Source organism: Falco biarmicus, chromosome 8 (assembly GCF_023638135.1).
Source record: "Falco biarmicus isolate bFalBia1 chromosome 8, bFalBia1.pri, whole genome shotgun sequence".
In the NCBI taxonomy this organism is placed as follows: Eukaryota; Metazoa; Chordata; class Aves; order Falconiformes; family Falconidae; genus Falco; species Falco biarmicus.
The window spans coordinates 52,270,159-52,287,965 of record NC_079295.1 but is presented as its reverse complement, the minus strand read 5'-3'; positions in this window follow the sequence as shown (position 1 = coordinate 52,287,965).

The following is a 17,807-nucleotide window of genomic DNA, read 5'->3' as shown; positions in this document are numbered from 1 at the left end:
GATTACCAAAGAGGAAATGTTTTATAAAAATGTTTAAGTCCTCCTGCCCACCACATTTCATACTGACTTAAAATACATATATATATATATCTGTGTAAAACTGATGGATGCCTCAAAATATTTTGATGTATACTTTTTTTTTTTGTTCTCATCTATCTGCACATTAACAATTATCTATAGAGCATGTACAGACAAGGCTGCATACTTCCAGCTGTGAGACTTCTTCAAGTTAATATTATTTCATAATGTGCACAGCAGAATAATATGGAGATAACTGTTGCTCACAGATTATGCTATTCATAACAGGACAGGACAGTTCTTGCTGGTGCGTTTTCTCATCTATACATAGTTCACATTTTCAAATATACTTGCCGCTGTCAATGTTGTATCTCAGTCTTTGAGTACTTAGATGAGTCATTAGTCATTCCAGCCTACACTCCTACTTATTTGCAAGGCAGAGTTCACTTTATTCTCTGTCAAGAACTTCCAGATAAAAATATGTATCTAGCATCAAAAGATAGAAAATACGTACATTAAAAAATACAGTAAACTCTTAATTGGGAATCCAACTTCAAAAAGATACGATGTTGGAATCCGTATACTATTTATTAGCTTATGAGGTCAACTTCATTCAGTTCTGGGCTGCTTTTTATGTCAAGCAACTTACTTTACCATATGTAACAAGCTACCATAAAGGACACAGACCAGAAAAACAAAACAAAAAATTTACAGGATTTGCTATAGTCTCTTTCAAATCTAACAGCTATGAGATCTTTGCAACCATGCAAATGCAAATCGGTGAGTGAATCATAGTACATAGTACTGCTTAAAAAAACCCTAAAAGCAAAAACCAAATCATTATGGAGAGAACACTGCAAACTGTGGGCCTGGGAAAATAGCTAGTTTTATAAAATGCCTTGCACAGAGGTGAAATAAATATGTCAGTTAATCAGTTATGCTCCACTATTAATCATTGTAAGTATGCTCTTAGTATACTTCTGGGTTTGTATCAAAAACACAATTCATTAATCACTGGATCCAGTAATGTCAATACCACCTCAGTCAGTCCTCACATACAAATGGACACTTTGATTCCAGCGGATTACTTCTCCAGGCATTAAGAATGAACAGTGAGTATTTCATGCCCACCTGAATTGTGTCTTTGTGTGAGTTTTCTGATATATCTACCAAGGAAAAGCAAAACCAAAAAAAACCCACAGGCAACAATTGCTACAGCTTGAGACAGGAAAAAAAAAAAAAAAAAAAGCGCAATTAAACACATCCTAAGGGTTACCTGAAATGAAAACTAATTCTGCAGATAAACTGGAAACTGGGAACAGCAGTCTGTCTTGTAAAAAGGAAATTTGGGCACCTAGTTTCTTTTAATGGTTTTATTCTCCTTTGCTTGCTTATTCAAATATTCAGTATTGGCAGGCAGTGCACACCCGGCGCAGGTACACCTGATGCAGTACATGCTGGGAGCCCATGAGTGCCCGTTTTGCAGTCATTGCATCATAGAACAGCTGAGAATTATTCACAAACAGACAGTAAAACCAAATCAATATTGTAACATTTGGACATCTTCAAAAGAGAAAATACAGTTGATTTTCAGAAAACAAATAATAATAAACCCTAAACCCACTCTCCTGCAGAAAGCTACTAATGTTTAAAACGCATTGCTGACTCTTTGAAGAGCCCCCAGCCATAACAAGCTACAGCTGTAGAGTTAAGCCACTAGCACTCCATCTGCATCTCAAAATTTCAATTTGTTTGGGAGCAAACACGGACAAGGGAGTTGAAAGGTCTAGTTTTAGATTTGTTCAGTTGAGGGGAATTGTGACAGACTAACACACAAGAGTGTTCCTTGAAAAACAAACTGTAGGCACCTACACAGAAGAGAAAGTATTTAGAAGGTCTTAAGTCAATTTTCTTATGGTTGTCTGTGACACTGTACAAAAAGGTCATAAACTATGAACGTAGTGATGTTGTTAATATCCTGAATTAAATAGCCAGTCAAGCTTAGAGTTAAAGGGGAGCGACAAACACGTAATGCAGGTTTGCCTCTTAGGAAAGAGGTTATGGCTTAGAAATAGTACCTATACCTCCTCTGTTGCCCATTCTTATGGCTCTCCAGAATTATCCAAGCCATCAAACTATGTATTTTTCAAAGACACAGTGAAGAAATGAAGTCAATACTGATTCATGGCTGCTTCAGTTCATCTCAAGAGTACAAACTGAGCTGCCTGTGAATTAACTGCAATCCAAGCTACAGTATTTCTAAAGTAAAAAATGCAGAGCTTAGAAATGGCTAAAAGAATATGCTGGAATACTATAGCAAGGAAAATATTCTGGAAAATTAGGAAAGGCCTTTTTTCTTGATTTCAAAGACAGGAATATGCTATTAATTACTTGGCAATATCTTATTGTGCACTGTGAACTAATAGGGCCAGCAAGTATTTAAATTTACCTATTTAAAGGAATTTTCATGGCACTAAATTTTCATCTTATGAAGACAGTAACATGCTTTCAAAAATTTATTCATTGAAATATTATCATTTAAGACAGTGAATCTCAAAGTAGAATGAATCTCAGATTAGCAGGTGCTGATATGCGGTCTCAGATTGGCACTTAAACACTCATCAAAATGTGACTGCTTTCACGAGCTGAATTTTTGCAATGAATAACAGATATTTATAGACACCGAGCTATATTTGCCAGCTTAGGAGGCAGGAACCAGCAGGGGGTAAATACAGCAACAGTCATAGCAGTGGTAACAAAATATATATTGGAAGAAGTGCCAGTCATTCTGTTAGAGCTGTGTTCAATGTGAACGCGTGGCTCCCTTCTCAAAAGCAACACAGGTATTCAAACATTAACCAAATAAATTTCCTGACAGTAATTCCATTGAGTTAAGAATCCGGCCTTGTGCTTTTGAATTTGAACAGTTTAATAAAACTACCAAGATCTGTATTCCTCACTCTATGTACGACTTGGCCTTTTTCTACGTTGTTCTAGTGCCTGTGTCTGAAGTATCAAGTTTTTCCTTTAGGTTGCAAAAAAATTTCTACCTATAGTTGACTCTGCAAGGCAGTGTTTCAGTGAACCACTGTTCACTCATAACCTTTTATTCATTTCTGCACTGTAACTCTTGTCCTCAACAACCTGCTATAAACTTGGGGCATATTCAGTATATCAGTTGCTGGGCTCAAAACCTACCGACAAGCACACCGACATAGATTGCATTAGGGTTTGTTGTAACTAGTAGGTGAAGAAAGGTGATTTTTTTCTGGTGGCCTAAAATGAAATCTGAATAACTGGCAATCATCTTTCTTGAAAAAGTCGATCAGTGTCTAACACATTTTGCATACTTACAAAGGCTTTTGAACCATTACCTTTTCTGTAGACACTGTACCTGGTTTTCGGCAGGTACAAGATGATAGCTAAAATTTCTGCCTTCTCATACTTGTAAAGCTTCAGAAAGAAGCCAGCTCTCCCTACCTTCCTGATGCTATATGCTAAATGTTACAGTAAGAATACATATTTAAACTTAGGCAGACACCTTTACATCTCTCCTTTATAAGCATATTCATTGCATTGGGGTGGGTTTTTTTTTTAATAATAATATTTTTTTAAAATCATCTTTTTGGGTGGAAAAGAATTTTAAGCTAAAATATAGAAAAAAACACTCATGACAAAACCCAGAAAGTTAATGAGAAATACATCAATTAAACCAACAGTTGTAACAGGCAGGATTTTTTTGTGTAAGAAAGTTTAAATGAGCGTGTATACATAGCTCTGTATGACAGCTGCATTTTTGTGTATACCATTAACAGTTATTTTTCTTGCAGAGTTCAAAAGAATAATTATGTCACTTAAAGGTAATGGTAAATCCTTCAAATATGACAGATTTTTCCCAAACCAAATCATATATTGAATTTTTTATATATTGAATCATTAAAGAATTCCTGCATTATTCTCTCCTATCTTGCCTCCTGCAGGCCTGAAATGTTCTTTCGGGCATACTTATGTTTCAAAAACTCTGCTTTCAGTGCTTCCCAGGGCTCCACACAGCTGAGGCTTTTTGATCACAGTCTGCACAGAGACAGCTGAAGAACCCAGACAGGACCTAGATTCAGAATCATTACAAGTAGACAGCAACATACCTACAGAAAACACATGTAAGTGATACTGTGGACTTTACAATTCAAATCCTGCTGGCAGAACTGGATTAAAAGTTTTCAGCAGTGCCTTGCTCCTTGCTTTTCCTGCTGCTGCTAAGAGAATCAGTAAGCAGTGCCCACTGCTCCTGATGCCACATGGGCAGCTGCTGGGAGAAGCCACCCTCCAGCAGCGAGCAGCAGCTCTGGGTCTGGCTATGATCTGCACCTCCAGCAGCACCGGGAGTTGGACAGGAGCTGGACACTGGATGTTTGGGCAGGCTGTACTGCTAGAAAGGTCAGGTTCATTCTACATAGGCAAAGTCAGGTGGAAAGCCATCATCCCCTCTGGCACACTGCCACTCAGTAGCCACTGCCTTTGTCTAACCCTTTCTTTTTTAAAATCTTATGCTAGAAGCTGAGCTAGAGGTATATACTTTGAGAGGTCAGAGAATTCAGTTTGCAAAGGGCTGTGCACTCTACCTGCATGATTAAAGCTGAAAGGGCCATGTGATTATGTTTTGTGTACTCACTAAAATCTCTAGAAGCCATCATTCCCAGTAAGTGAAGCAACAAAGTGACTCTCTAGCCTCATGACAGTATGACTTCATTTAACATTATCTTGTTTTGTATTGTTTGTTAGTGACACTACCATTCTTTTCCTTTTCATTGGATGACTACGAGACTTACCTTTTCCCTAAATTCATAGCAGCTTTTGAAAAATTTTCTGTGAGAGGAGTTAAACGGTCCATTTTTTTCCCAATTATTTTCAGTAAATTCCTGCTGTTGCAACATTAAATAAAATTTGGTATTAATGAATTCTGTCTGTAGGTGGCCGATTGCATTTGGTATCACATTTAGAAAGTCAAAAGCAAACATGCCTCTCCTTTAACCTCTCACCATCTTTTTCTTCTCTAATCAACATATAAGTGATTGTTTCATTATAAAGCAAGCATCTAAAGCACTAATTGTTTCTCAGGCTGCTGAAGTTACTATAGCTTTTTTTTTATTGCAAATAGTCAAACACATAGATTTTTTTTTCCCCACTTCCACTCCCCAGAAGAGTAGAAATATGATAGTCTGATAACTCTTCTGGAAGAGTGAATACAAGGTTTTGGAAGGCTCTTCAACTACATGCAGTAACACCAAAACAGAACAGCTGAAGACCTCACAGTATAGCTGTCTCTTGGCAGTAATCATTTATTCCAGCTGAATGCTAACAGCAATCATTTACTCTAACTGAATGCTAACAATCCTTTCTTGAGACACAATGCCATTATCCTTCTACCTATTGCCTGCAGCAAAGTCAATACAGTGCTTCTAAAAATAATAATGATAATAATAAACCTTTCTTTTTTAAAAATTACATGCTGCAAGCTAGTTTAAAGTTGTACATTTTCAGAGGTCAGGGAATGTGGTATGTGAAGGGCTATGTACTCACACTCACATGCTTCTGTTCTGCAAGCTACTGAGCCTGTCAATAACCCTGAATTCATCTCAGTGGCCTGTGTCACTGACAAAACCCAGAGCTTTACTACATTACTACTTTCTGTAAGTCTGCTGCTGCACTAAGACATAACCATGCCATTGCCTTTTACTACATACTCTGGTTATTGTGGGAAGATCTACTCTTGATGACAAGACTGCTATAAGCTGCACCAGTCTCACTGTCCAGTTGATGGGGAATGAAGAGCTCAAAGCTTAAATACATGTCAACTATACCAACACACCAGAGTTTGTTTTGGTTTCATTTACCTTTTTTTTTTTAAATACATCTTACAGATAGAAATTTTCAGATATGAATTTCCAATTGTTAAGCAGGAAGTTCACCAGAATAAACACATGAACTTCTCATGACTGTATCCCTCTCACAGAGCATATTCTCAGTTTAAATGATGTAGTTCATTACTCATTTTTAATCTGAGATATTTCTGTCAATTCAGGAAATAAAGATATTAATGAAATATCTGTTAGTCACCACCATTACCCAAGAAGATTCACATTACAGCTGTACTGTAGGAAGAGTCAAACAGACCAATGAAGAAGCAAAGAAATCCTCTTGCATGACTAAAGTAGGATTTTACGTAACTGGTGAAGAAGCAGTTTGCCCAGCTTCCAGTCTGAGTCACAGGTGCTCTTGTGCAGGTATAATATATACAACAAGACCACCTATACATCCTGGTGCATTACGAATGACCCTTAACTGGCTGACTTATTTACCAGGTGGAACAGGTTTTTTTTCTGTCAGAAACAAGCATTGTGCTGTGCCCTGCCCCAGCCTAAAGCTTAAGCAAAGTTTAGCTTCTATTTGCTGTACCAATTAATCTATTCCTGCTGTTGTCAGCTATAAATTTAAATCACGTTCTGTATTACATGAGAGAGAAATAAATTTGTTCTTATGCCTTTCAAAAATACAGTATGTTCTACACTGGGGTGGTGAATAGCTCATTGCCTAGTTAACCATCCATGAACATTGATATTTGTCAGCATTCCAGGCAGTCAGGCATGCCCAATTCAGGGCTGTTCAGAAAAGATTTGGAATAATATTAAGCAAATAAATGCAGCACTTCATAAAACATTAATGATTGTCATAAGCAACAGGAAACTATCACATAGAACAAAACAATGGGTTTAAAATGCTCCTAGAGAGAGTTACTATATCAGTTTTGTTTGCGAACTAAGTATGCTTTGGAGATTTATCTTACAATGGTCAACAAAGTAAAAGGTTTGACTGGTGGCCAAGTTGAGGCAGCCTTTTTTCAAGCTCTGTCTGACGTGAGCCCTGTAGGGAATAGCCTGCTTCATGGATGAGCACCTACTTGCAGGGGTTTTCCCTATAAACATTACCAATCAATAACAGAAATAAGAGGTTCATAGTCACAGATCAAGGTAAACAGATTTGATGGTATATTTTAATTTGAGAAGAAATAATGGCATTTTCCGCTCCTTTTTTGCTCGTTAAAGTTAGTTAACAAAGGAACTTTTATTAAACTATAGCTTCATTTGCAATATCAGTTTAAAATCAGTTTCTTGGGAAGGGAGAAAAAGAGACCAGTTGAAAAAAAAAAAAGCTCTATCAGGTTACTGCAAAAAACAACATAACTTTATTATTAGTAAGCATACTTTTAATTTTATTTGTTGATGACAAATCTTACGATAATGATAAGGAATATGCAGAAGATGTGTAATTCCTTCCCAATGGACTTTATAATCTAAATTAAACAGATAATGGAGCTAAGATTTCTAATGGAGTAACTAAAAATCCCCAAATGAGTATGATCGATACAATCAACTAAACACTAATGCTGCTCAGCATCTAATATGAACTGGTGGAGCATCCAGAAGGAAGGTTCTATCAGACCTTTCAGACTTTCAGAAGAGGCGATAAAGAAGTAAAAATTCCCAGTAACTTACTTTATGAAGAACTAGTTCTGCCATAAAATACAGATAAGATACAGAGAACTTGTGAGGCAATAGATCTGCCAAGTAGAAAAAAAAAAAATGTTAGGGGGAAATAACACAAGAAATGTAGCTGGGAGTGCATTTTAATGTGCTTTTCAGCATAAAGTGATGGGTAAGGCTGTGGCAACAGATTAGCAGAAGAAAGTGGAATGACAAGGGATTTAGACACGTGTTAAAGGTGCTAACCTGGATTTGTGTTCTAGACCTACTCCAAAATTTCTTAGCCTTGAGCCACTCCCCACCTCTTCCTGCTTTGTTCTAGAAACAAAGGCAGGTTTTCTTCCCTACCCACAGGTTCCCATTGAGAACTAATGCTTTATTTTGTACTTTTCCCATAGAAAATTAATGCTTCTTTTAGATTCTTGAACTCTCTGGTAACATGCATTTAATAAGTAAAAAAATCTTGGGAATGGTTTCACAAGTGCAGCCAGTTTTCATTTCCATCACAATATTATTATTTAAGAGGAAAAAAACCCACAAACCTACACAGATGCCACTTTTATTTCGTGGCAAGTTTCTCACTGTTCCTCATTCTCTGACAATTAATAGACATACTCTGTGATAAATCACTACAAGAAAATTAACTGCCTTTCATTGGTTACAACATTTGCATCTGAAAGGGAGTTAGGTGTTTCTGTGTAAAGAAGGTAAGAATTTGACATGGAAAGCTTGCTCCCCACTGAATGTTTTCCAGTTGGAGGAAGGAGTTCTACACAACTTACATTTGAAGCAATGAGAAAAGCATGTTTGTTTTTAAATTCAGGTATCATCTTTAACTCTTGTGCAAAGCTGCATAACAGACAACTGGAAACCAAACAGTTTAGACTGTAGACAAAGTACAGTAAGAGGGCCACTAGAAGCAGGACGTTATTCTCAAGAGCAGGTGGTGGTGTTCCTCTACGTCTAAGAGCATTACCATCAGGAAGCAGTCCATGCCATAGAGTTGCATAATACCTTTATGAATTCAGGCACCTTCCTCTATGCTCCTTATTATAAATTGTTAAAAACCATGAGTCATTTCCTCATCAATATTCATTTGTCAAGCACAGTGTCCTATTTACTTCATTATATCTGGTAACTAAGGATCTAAAGGGTCAATAGGTGAGAACGACGTATGGTGAGTCGATAAACTAGGTCTGTCCTGTTCATATGGATATCACCAGGCTGACAGGCTACATTTCATATATGCTTCTTTTTTTAGGTCCTTATGTTTATTTACCATGAGGCTAATTCAGTATGCATACAAATTAATAAGCATGATTTTTTCAAGGTCAGTAGGTTTCAGAATATGGCCTAAATGCTCAACTTCTTGTCATTGTTTTTCCTATTAAAATCAGAGCTTAAATAGAAGCTTACCATTTCAGACACTTGAGTCATGACCAATTTCATTCCCCTCAAGGGTGGATCATCCACTTTTCCCATTGGCTAACACTGACTCATTCTGTGCTTCTGTTTCTACTTTTTTTCCTCCTTAAAAACATTAACTGAATGTGAATATTGTTTAGGTGGAGGTTTTTAACTCCAAGAATATCTCCTCATGAAGCTACACATCTCATTTCTATGTGGATTTTTTTTTTTTTTGCTTTAATTTTTTGTACTTGCTTTTATGGTTTAAATTTAAGCCACTAAGTACTCAAATCTTTTTCCTCCCTACAGCTTATTTCTACGATAACATCTAACTTACCTATGGTTCTGGTCACTAACACAATAAATGTTTTGCCTAACAAAGACAAAATTTGGTCCGGTGTTTCTTGGCTATCTTAGATTTGTTGCAAACACTTGCAGTACCCTCTCCTCTGCTGCATAAGCACACTCTTCAGGATCTAAATAATTTACATCAGTATTGGTAATTTTTTTTATTACTCATTGTTAGTTCCCCCTTAAAGAAATATTTGTGTTTCTTGTTTTAAAGTGGTTGCAAGACGAGCGTTGGTTTCTCAGTGTGAGTACTAAAAAGTTCAGTACAAAGCATTTCTAGCTTGGGTTTATTTGATTTGTTAAATAACAAATAAATACATTTTTTGTTAAATAAAAAACTATTAGATTAGTTGATATCTAGTCGATAAATCCTTTCAAATCAGGTATGATATCTTGCAGCATGAATTACTTTTACAGCTAGTGCAAGGTTACTCATTCTCATTTTGTTTAGCTTCTGGGATCTCAGGCAAACATCTCGTTAATGTCATTTATTTATCTTATTCTGTGAAAACCGATACTAATACTAAAACTCACGTATTTTGGTGGTATAGTCTATTGTAACTTTTTTAGACAGATAACTGATTAGAATTTATCTGAGGGGGTTGGAAATCAATTTTGCAAGAAATAAGAGGGGGTGTTTGTCTGTTGGGTTTTTTTGTTTGTTTTTTGTTGTTGTTGTTTGTTTGTGTGGGGTTTTTTTAACAATTTGATGAAGGAAAACCAAAGGAAAATCAACAAAAAGGATGAGAAAACATTATCCAGTGCAGTACACAATCTATATGAGCAGTTAAGGGGCAAGTAGTTAACCAGAAGAAATAGGGATAGAGAAAAGTTTATTCAACACTGCAAAAGAGACAAAGCTCAGCAGTAATTATGTAAAATATAATGCAAAACTAGTCATGCAGTAGCCATTGTACCATAATGAACGCCAACCAAGGGCTTCTGTAGCTTTTTTAAATTGGAAGTTGAATTTTAAAATCATTATGTACCTCATATTATGTACAAAGTAGATTCCTGTTATTTTTTCTCACATAAAATTAATGGACACATGGAAAGTAATTAAGAAACTGTCTACTGAAGACCATAAATCTATAAAATTAGGACATGCATACCACATGCCAGACACTCAGCTGCCAGAAAGTAGTGCAGATGCATGGAAGAGAGCTCAACTACATTTTCATCAGTGAAAAATCAGCACTAAAATATTAATTGAAAAGGTTGCACAGGAAACAGAGGGAAAATTCCCAGCTAACAACTATTCTTTCTGCAAAAGAAATCTATTTGCCCTCATTTCCCCAACTTAATACAGTTGGCTGGATAAGTCTCATAAGATGAGCAGTATCCTCCCTAAATGCATGATAGTATGCAGGAAAGAGGGCCCACTTTTTTTGTGCAGAGCAATATTAAACAACAAGGAATCTTCTAACCATACTCTCCACCAAAAACCCCAGCCAAACCATGGAAAAATATCTTTTCAACTGCTTGCAAGCAAAAAAACCAACACACTAGCTTTCATTAAAAATAATGTTCTCTAGAAACTCTTTGGAAAAAATTAAAACTTTACTCTCCATTTTGTACAGAAGCAACTTCTCTCCATCATTCCCTTTTCTTACTGCTTCTACTCACAGGTCCCCTGGAATTAATAAATGTTACCTACCCAAGGTGCATCTTAATTTGACTCCAACTATTCTGAGTGAGAGATATGGCATTCCATATCTTAATAAATTGTTTGTCAGATCAAAGCTACATCCACAAAAACTTACAAATCTATCTTTGGAAAGTCTCAGTAGGTTCTGCAACATGCCTCTGGCAATAATTATTTTTTTTTCCACCACATTTTTTAGTCCATTAAATGTATTTTGGGTCAAAACTTTTTAAAAAGGTTTGCTGAATACAATCATTTCTAGGTATCTCCCCAAACCTCTTCCTCCTGGCTTATTTCAGATAAATTAGCTTTGCATTCGCCTGTGACCTGTCTGAGTTCTCCTGCAAGTTTTCTACCTAAAAAGTAGAGTTGTCAAAAAATAGTGGCACGCCACTGGTGGTGTTTAGCCTACCACTCTACAACTCACTGCCTCTGCAGTATTTGCTCCTGTTCAAAACTGAAAATTTTCCATCTTGCTCATATATTTTTTGATGACTTCTACTTGGGGCACGCACATTACTCCAGTGAAGACATACAGACACCAGAGTGGCAATTGCATAAATATTATTCAGGCAGTAGAAATCCAAAATGTGGAATCCATAGCAATGTAAAAAGTTACTGCTGGAGCACAGTGAAAAGGGCAAATACCTTGAGGACAGGGACACAAAGTGGAAGAGAACATACAGTTACTTGTAGATGCAATGAAATACACAGGTCAAAAAAATAAACAAAAGTCAAAGACAAAGTTACAGTGGCCTGAACTTATTATTACATGTTCTTGAAATAGGTAAAGCTAGAAGGCATATGCACATCATGCAGTGAGAATCACATGCTTAAGGCTAGAATGCGTCACTGCTATCAAACAGTATTAACTGCTTAGACTTTTAAGTATGTAGTGCTGTTAGCGCTGGCATGAAAAGTTCTGTTTTTTCAATAACTGCTATTTTGTGACTAACTGTGTTTTCAAAATTAAATTGTTCTAATGCAGCAGTGGGAGTGCACTCTTGATTACATGCCCACACATTATGGAGATCGCACCCATGGCAGGTTTGATTACCGTTTGTACCAAGGTTTATCAGTCAGCATTTCCTATGCTTCATTGTTTTACCTAGCAAAGATTTTAAAAAAATAAATCATCCTTTAATACCTCTTCTTTCATACTCAGTATGTCTGATAATACAAATAATCATAGGTATACACGATATAATTTATATAGGCATTACCTCCTGCAGAAGCAAGGGTGAAAAGGATCCTAGACCATGAGCAGCTGACAAAGCTCCTAGACTCTCAGTGCTGCCCTCACTAAGTGATTTACTACTCTGAACCTCTGCTAAAGTTATCACCCTTTTAATGAACAACTTTCTTGCCTGTAAAATAGCAACAAACCTCACTTTTAATCAGGATAATAGTTAAAGTTTAATTTTGGATCTTATAAGCACACACCTTATAGGTTATTTTTCTAGTCATATAGTTGATTTTTCCCAGAATTATTTTTATGTTAATTGTGATACATATCACCTTGAATTTCCTATTAAAAAAGTGCAGATTTTTTTTTAAAAGGTAATGATTACAAATTTATAGATCTACAAGTAATTAATTACAATTACAATTTAGGATCAAACACTTCCCAAGCATAAATCATAAAAGTCGCTGAACAAACTCATTTTCATCATGTCATATTCCCACTAGTAGTATGTAAGTGTGGTAACAGCTGCCATTACCCCAATCCTGCCTACACTGTTATAAAAAGGAAGTACCAGAAATTAAGTTTTCTAACTTAGTTACCAACTTTCCAAATATTCATATTTATCTCTGAAATCTTTCATTCTTCTTAAAGTTGTTATAATTGATTCTGCTCCTGCTATGCTTATCACAACACAGCAAGTTCCAGAGGAAGAATTTTTAATACCTATCAAGAGATCATATTTTCATCGCTTATTTTACAGTTCAAGCATACTTTCATTTATGGCTGACCAGTTGAACTGAAAAAAGACCAAGGAAAAGGATTGCTAACTCCTCTCTTCCTGTCCAGTGTCAGAGTAATTAAAGAAGTCTAATTCACCACAGTATAATCAATTAAATATCTTCCAACGACCAAAATTTTTCCAATTTTTTTTTTTTTTTTTTTACTTCAAGCGATTACAGTTAGTCTTTCTTAAAAAAAAAAAAGTGGATTATTTTTCTCAGCAACTTAAAACAAACTCTGTCTAAAACATGCCAAATCCTCAAACTCTGGAGCTCAATTTTTGGAGGATACAACAATAAAAGTTATGCATTTGTAAAGATGACAAAAAATGATGGGACCCAAATTAGAAGCATACAAAAATAAGGACCTGCAAAAATAGAGAACATTGTTTAAATGTCTGGCTCAATCCTTTCAGGCTGATCAATAGCAGATTCATTAAAAACTAAAGATTTGTCTCTTGGACAATGGAGGTAGACTTCATTCTAAAAAAATTACTGTGGTACCATTTCAAACATAAAAGGTATTTAAGGGGAACTGCTCTCTATTGCCTTTCATATTTAAAATTATTCCACTTTTACATACAAGTGATGTATAGCTTTTGTCAGTGTAGGGGAACAGAGGTCACAAATCTAGGTACTAGTAAGCTTTTCCTTCTTCCTCTTCAATTGCCATTTCCTGCTTAGAGCTACATTACTTTAGCAAACAATGTTTGTAAAAACATTGTCAAACCATTTACAATAACAAACAGACCTTCATTTTTTTCTTGTTAATATGTCTTTATTTTCCCTCTAGAAACAATGGTACTGTGCATACAATCTGATACATTTTACATAAATCAGACTACCGAAAAATTCTACTTATAATTAAATGGAATGCAATAGCTTCCCCATTAAGCTTAACCTTCCTAGTGTCCGACAGAAGTAATTTTCATTACTTAATAACCAAATGAAAACAATTTTGGTGTATGCTATCATGAAAATTTTATATACTTACACGTTGAAATTTTAGAAAGAGAAGCTTGAATAAGCAAATAAAATTTACCTGCACCAAAGCATGTTTTTTCCCTGAATACAAATTTGGTCTTCATTTAAAATCTGTCACTTCTTATTGGGATAAATGGCACTTTTCTTTTGCTTTTAATTTTTCTAATATCCAATTTCTTCCTGAATGTTCTTTTAATCCAATATATTATTTAGTTACATCTTATTAGCAGATAATTTTGCACTGCAGTTTGATGCACCTTAAAACTCTAACTTGTATTTTTTGGATTGATTGTTTCTCAGATGGTGACATTTTCAATAAGTTTGCAAATAGTGCGAAGTATTATATAGGCCTGTGAGCTGCAGAGTCCAAAATAAATTCAGCACTTTCTCTAATTTATCTTTCAGCCCTTATTTTTTACCTCTCACAGATAACTTTTCTGTAAGTCTTATGGTGTTTTTCATGCTTTTTTTCCTACTTCCATGACCTCTACTGGTATTTGCCTTGTATTGCACCACATATTTAGCTTACTCAATCAACTGGCATGGTACAGATCATGGCAAACACACATTAGTTTTCTGTTATTGAGATTCCTTGTGTTAAAGGCTCCCCACACCACACATCCCCTACACTCGAATTTTCATTCATAAGGTGGCGAAACCAACGGCACCTCTCTGTTCTTTGTGCTAATTCTGTATTATCTATCCCTCATCTAATTGTTTAGTCATTTTAACCGTATAAGCACTACATATTAATAAAAATGAATCCTCCCACACATATCATCCTCACTTTTTTTACACTGGTGTAATGCAAAACTCTGATTTTGTTTTTCTTCAGGTTTCTCGGGAACTATCGATTATGCTCTGATCTCTCATTTCTTACTGCTCAGACTTGCTAAGCAAACACTAATGCTTCATATCCAGTGAAAGCCCACAGCCTTGCAGTAGGGAACCCTTGATGGTGTTTCATCAGTGGGTGAAGCAAACCACTGATGAAACAGGAAAAAAAAAAAAAAGGGGGGGGGGGGCTCCTGAATGCAACAAAGAAATAATAGAGGCACTGTATGACCTTGAGAAAAAGCCAAATTAGAGATGTAGGTTCTTAGACCTGGCCAGAAAGTAATGTGAAGTAAAATAAAAAAAAATAAAAAAATAATAAAAAACCCACAAACCACTGTTGTTGACTGAATGATTCCTGCTTGTAAAAAAGGCAACAACTGAATGATGTTCCTTTAAATTGTCTATAGGACAGATCAGCCATCTATTTACTCAGTCTTAAACATTGACACTTAGGTAAGATTTTTCAACCTAACTGACAAGCAAAGAAATGGAGGGTGTACAGGGAGATAGATGGCAGATACGGAAGAAAAAAGGAATGGTTAGGTTAGGGACAAAGGAGAAGTGATTCATTGCAGAAAAGTAAGATAACAGAATAACACCAGGTATGTATATACAGGCATAATATTCCCCAAATCAATTTTGATGGCTGAACTCTGTCTTGTTAAAGGCACAGGAAATTCTCTCAACACATTTCTGGAAGTGCAGTGCTAATTACCTAATTCCTATATATTGTTCTGTTTACGTATTTTAATGTACAAAATCTACTGGTATAAAAACACCTACAAAAGGCCACTGAATAAGATTTCAGGAACGGTAGACTCTGTTCTATTACCCATATACTTTAGATGAACTTCTTGGTGCTGTTCTTTACCCTTTATCATACCTACCCTTGTAATTTCCAGTTGCCTGTTTTCCACCTAAATTGCAAGGTTCAGAGGAACTGCACCTTCCATGTGGCTGCACCTCACCATGAAACACACTAAAATTTTCCATGAGCAAAATTTGAGGGAGCTAAAATACTTTTTTTAAATGAAAATGAAGTTTTGTTGTAAGGCTATCAGTTAGTTCCATCCACAAGTTGCAATTATCTATCCACATGCAATGCTATTTTTTCCCAGAGATTTTCTGTAGGATCTCTTAAAACTCGCTTCATGCAAACCGTTTCTAAAATGGATGATAGTGATATTGCCTTTTATTATTTAAACTTGATCTTGGCCTCAGATCTGCCTTGCCACTGACTCCTCAGTGTCTTGTCCAGCGGAATTTGGAGTATCTGAGGTGATATGAAATAATAAGAATAATCAGCAGTTTCAGAATCAAGCACATCAAGTTTAAAGGAAGATACTAACAATCATTTCCTACAGCAAGAAAAACATAATCTCATTTGCAGGAACAGTTTAGCCATACTCTAAACGCAGTATGGAAAGAATAAGCACTATTTTAGTGCTTTAATGCCTAGGTTACAAAGCCAATTTTGCTTTCTTAACATAAATGATAGACACGCCTGTATGTGTTGCTGTATGACACAACAGGCTTTGGCATGTGAGCTTTCAGTCAGTGGAAATTAAAAGAAGAGATCTCAGTTATCATGCAACAAGGTAACACTAAAAGTTACACAAACAGAATTAACCCAATAATAACCACAGTACAAATACAGGCATTTTTAAGCATTCAGAAAACTACTTGAAAACAAACCAAAGTTGCTGGGTTTGGATCCTGGCTTAGATTAGCCTTTTTTCTTGCTTGAATTGCAACTGTGGAAATTTCTACTCTGTTCTGCCATATACACACACACACACATCTGCTGTGTGTCTGCTAACATATGGTGTTTCACTAATTAATTGCTAACTATCAGCCAGGCTCCTACTGTTCATATCAAATGTGAGTACCCTCCAGAATGTTTCACAATAATGATCATTTCACAGATTCACTGCAGTAGCCACTGTACGGTCAGAAAGCAGTTTTTCATGAGAGAAATGCGATAAGTATGTCATCATTTAAAATCTGGGTCTGTTGTTTTAATATTGCAGGTTCACTGTTACATAACACAAAACCATCAGGAAAAGTGCATACTAATAAATACCAGCAAATGCAAAAGCTGTAGTAGTTCAACAACCTGGTTCCTTTGATGAAAGCCAAAGTATGGACAACACAACAATCAAGTCCAGCAAACTTTCAAGACAGCTTTTTAAAAGGGACATAGTTTAGTACTTGGATTCTTTCTTTTTCCTAGTAAATAATCTACTGAAAAGCCCATGTCTTATTTATTATTAGACGTAAAAGTTATTTTCACACAAGATTTTAGTTCCTGTACAATGTCAGCTGGCTCTTCCAGTTCTCAATGTGAAGTAGATTTGGTGTCAACAGTGTAACTCCCCAACCTCAGCTGTCAGTCACCTTCATCTCTCACGGGTTCATCTAACTGCACAGCAGTTCCAGAGTCACACAGCTAGGAACTCACATGACAGAGCACAAATCATATCCCAGCCAATGCATTTAGGTGTTCATGGCACTTGAAGGCAATTTAGCTTCTTCTGAATTGTGACCTTACAGGTAGTACTGTGTCCGTACTAGTTGACTAAGAAAGGGTCCATGCACATGTCCATATATCTGCACACCCAGGCACATGCCCAGGGATCCACATGTGGCCAGCTATCTCCTTATATTCTGGTTTGTTTCAACATGAGATATCACGTAAACCTATAGCTTCATCAAGATTTCATTCAGCTTGGCATATAAGATTTTGCAGCTCTGTCTAACATACAGAAGGATCAGGATTAATCTTCCTATACGCAAACATTTCAGACAATTGACAAAGTAGCCACTGACAAATAGAAAAAGAAAAGCAACATATCACCTTGATAAGAGTTATCGGAAGTAAGTCAAGAAGTACAAGGTACTAAAGTCTGTGAAGCTATTATTCTATCTAATACCAGAGATTAGTATGAAATAAAAGAAATAATTCAGAAGTACTTCAAAAGAAAACGCATAAAAGCAAACAACAACAAAAAAAAACCACCAACACCCAAACTTGTTAAGAAAGAATCTTCCTGCCCACA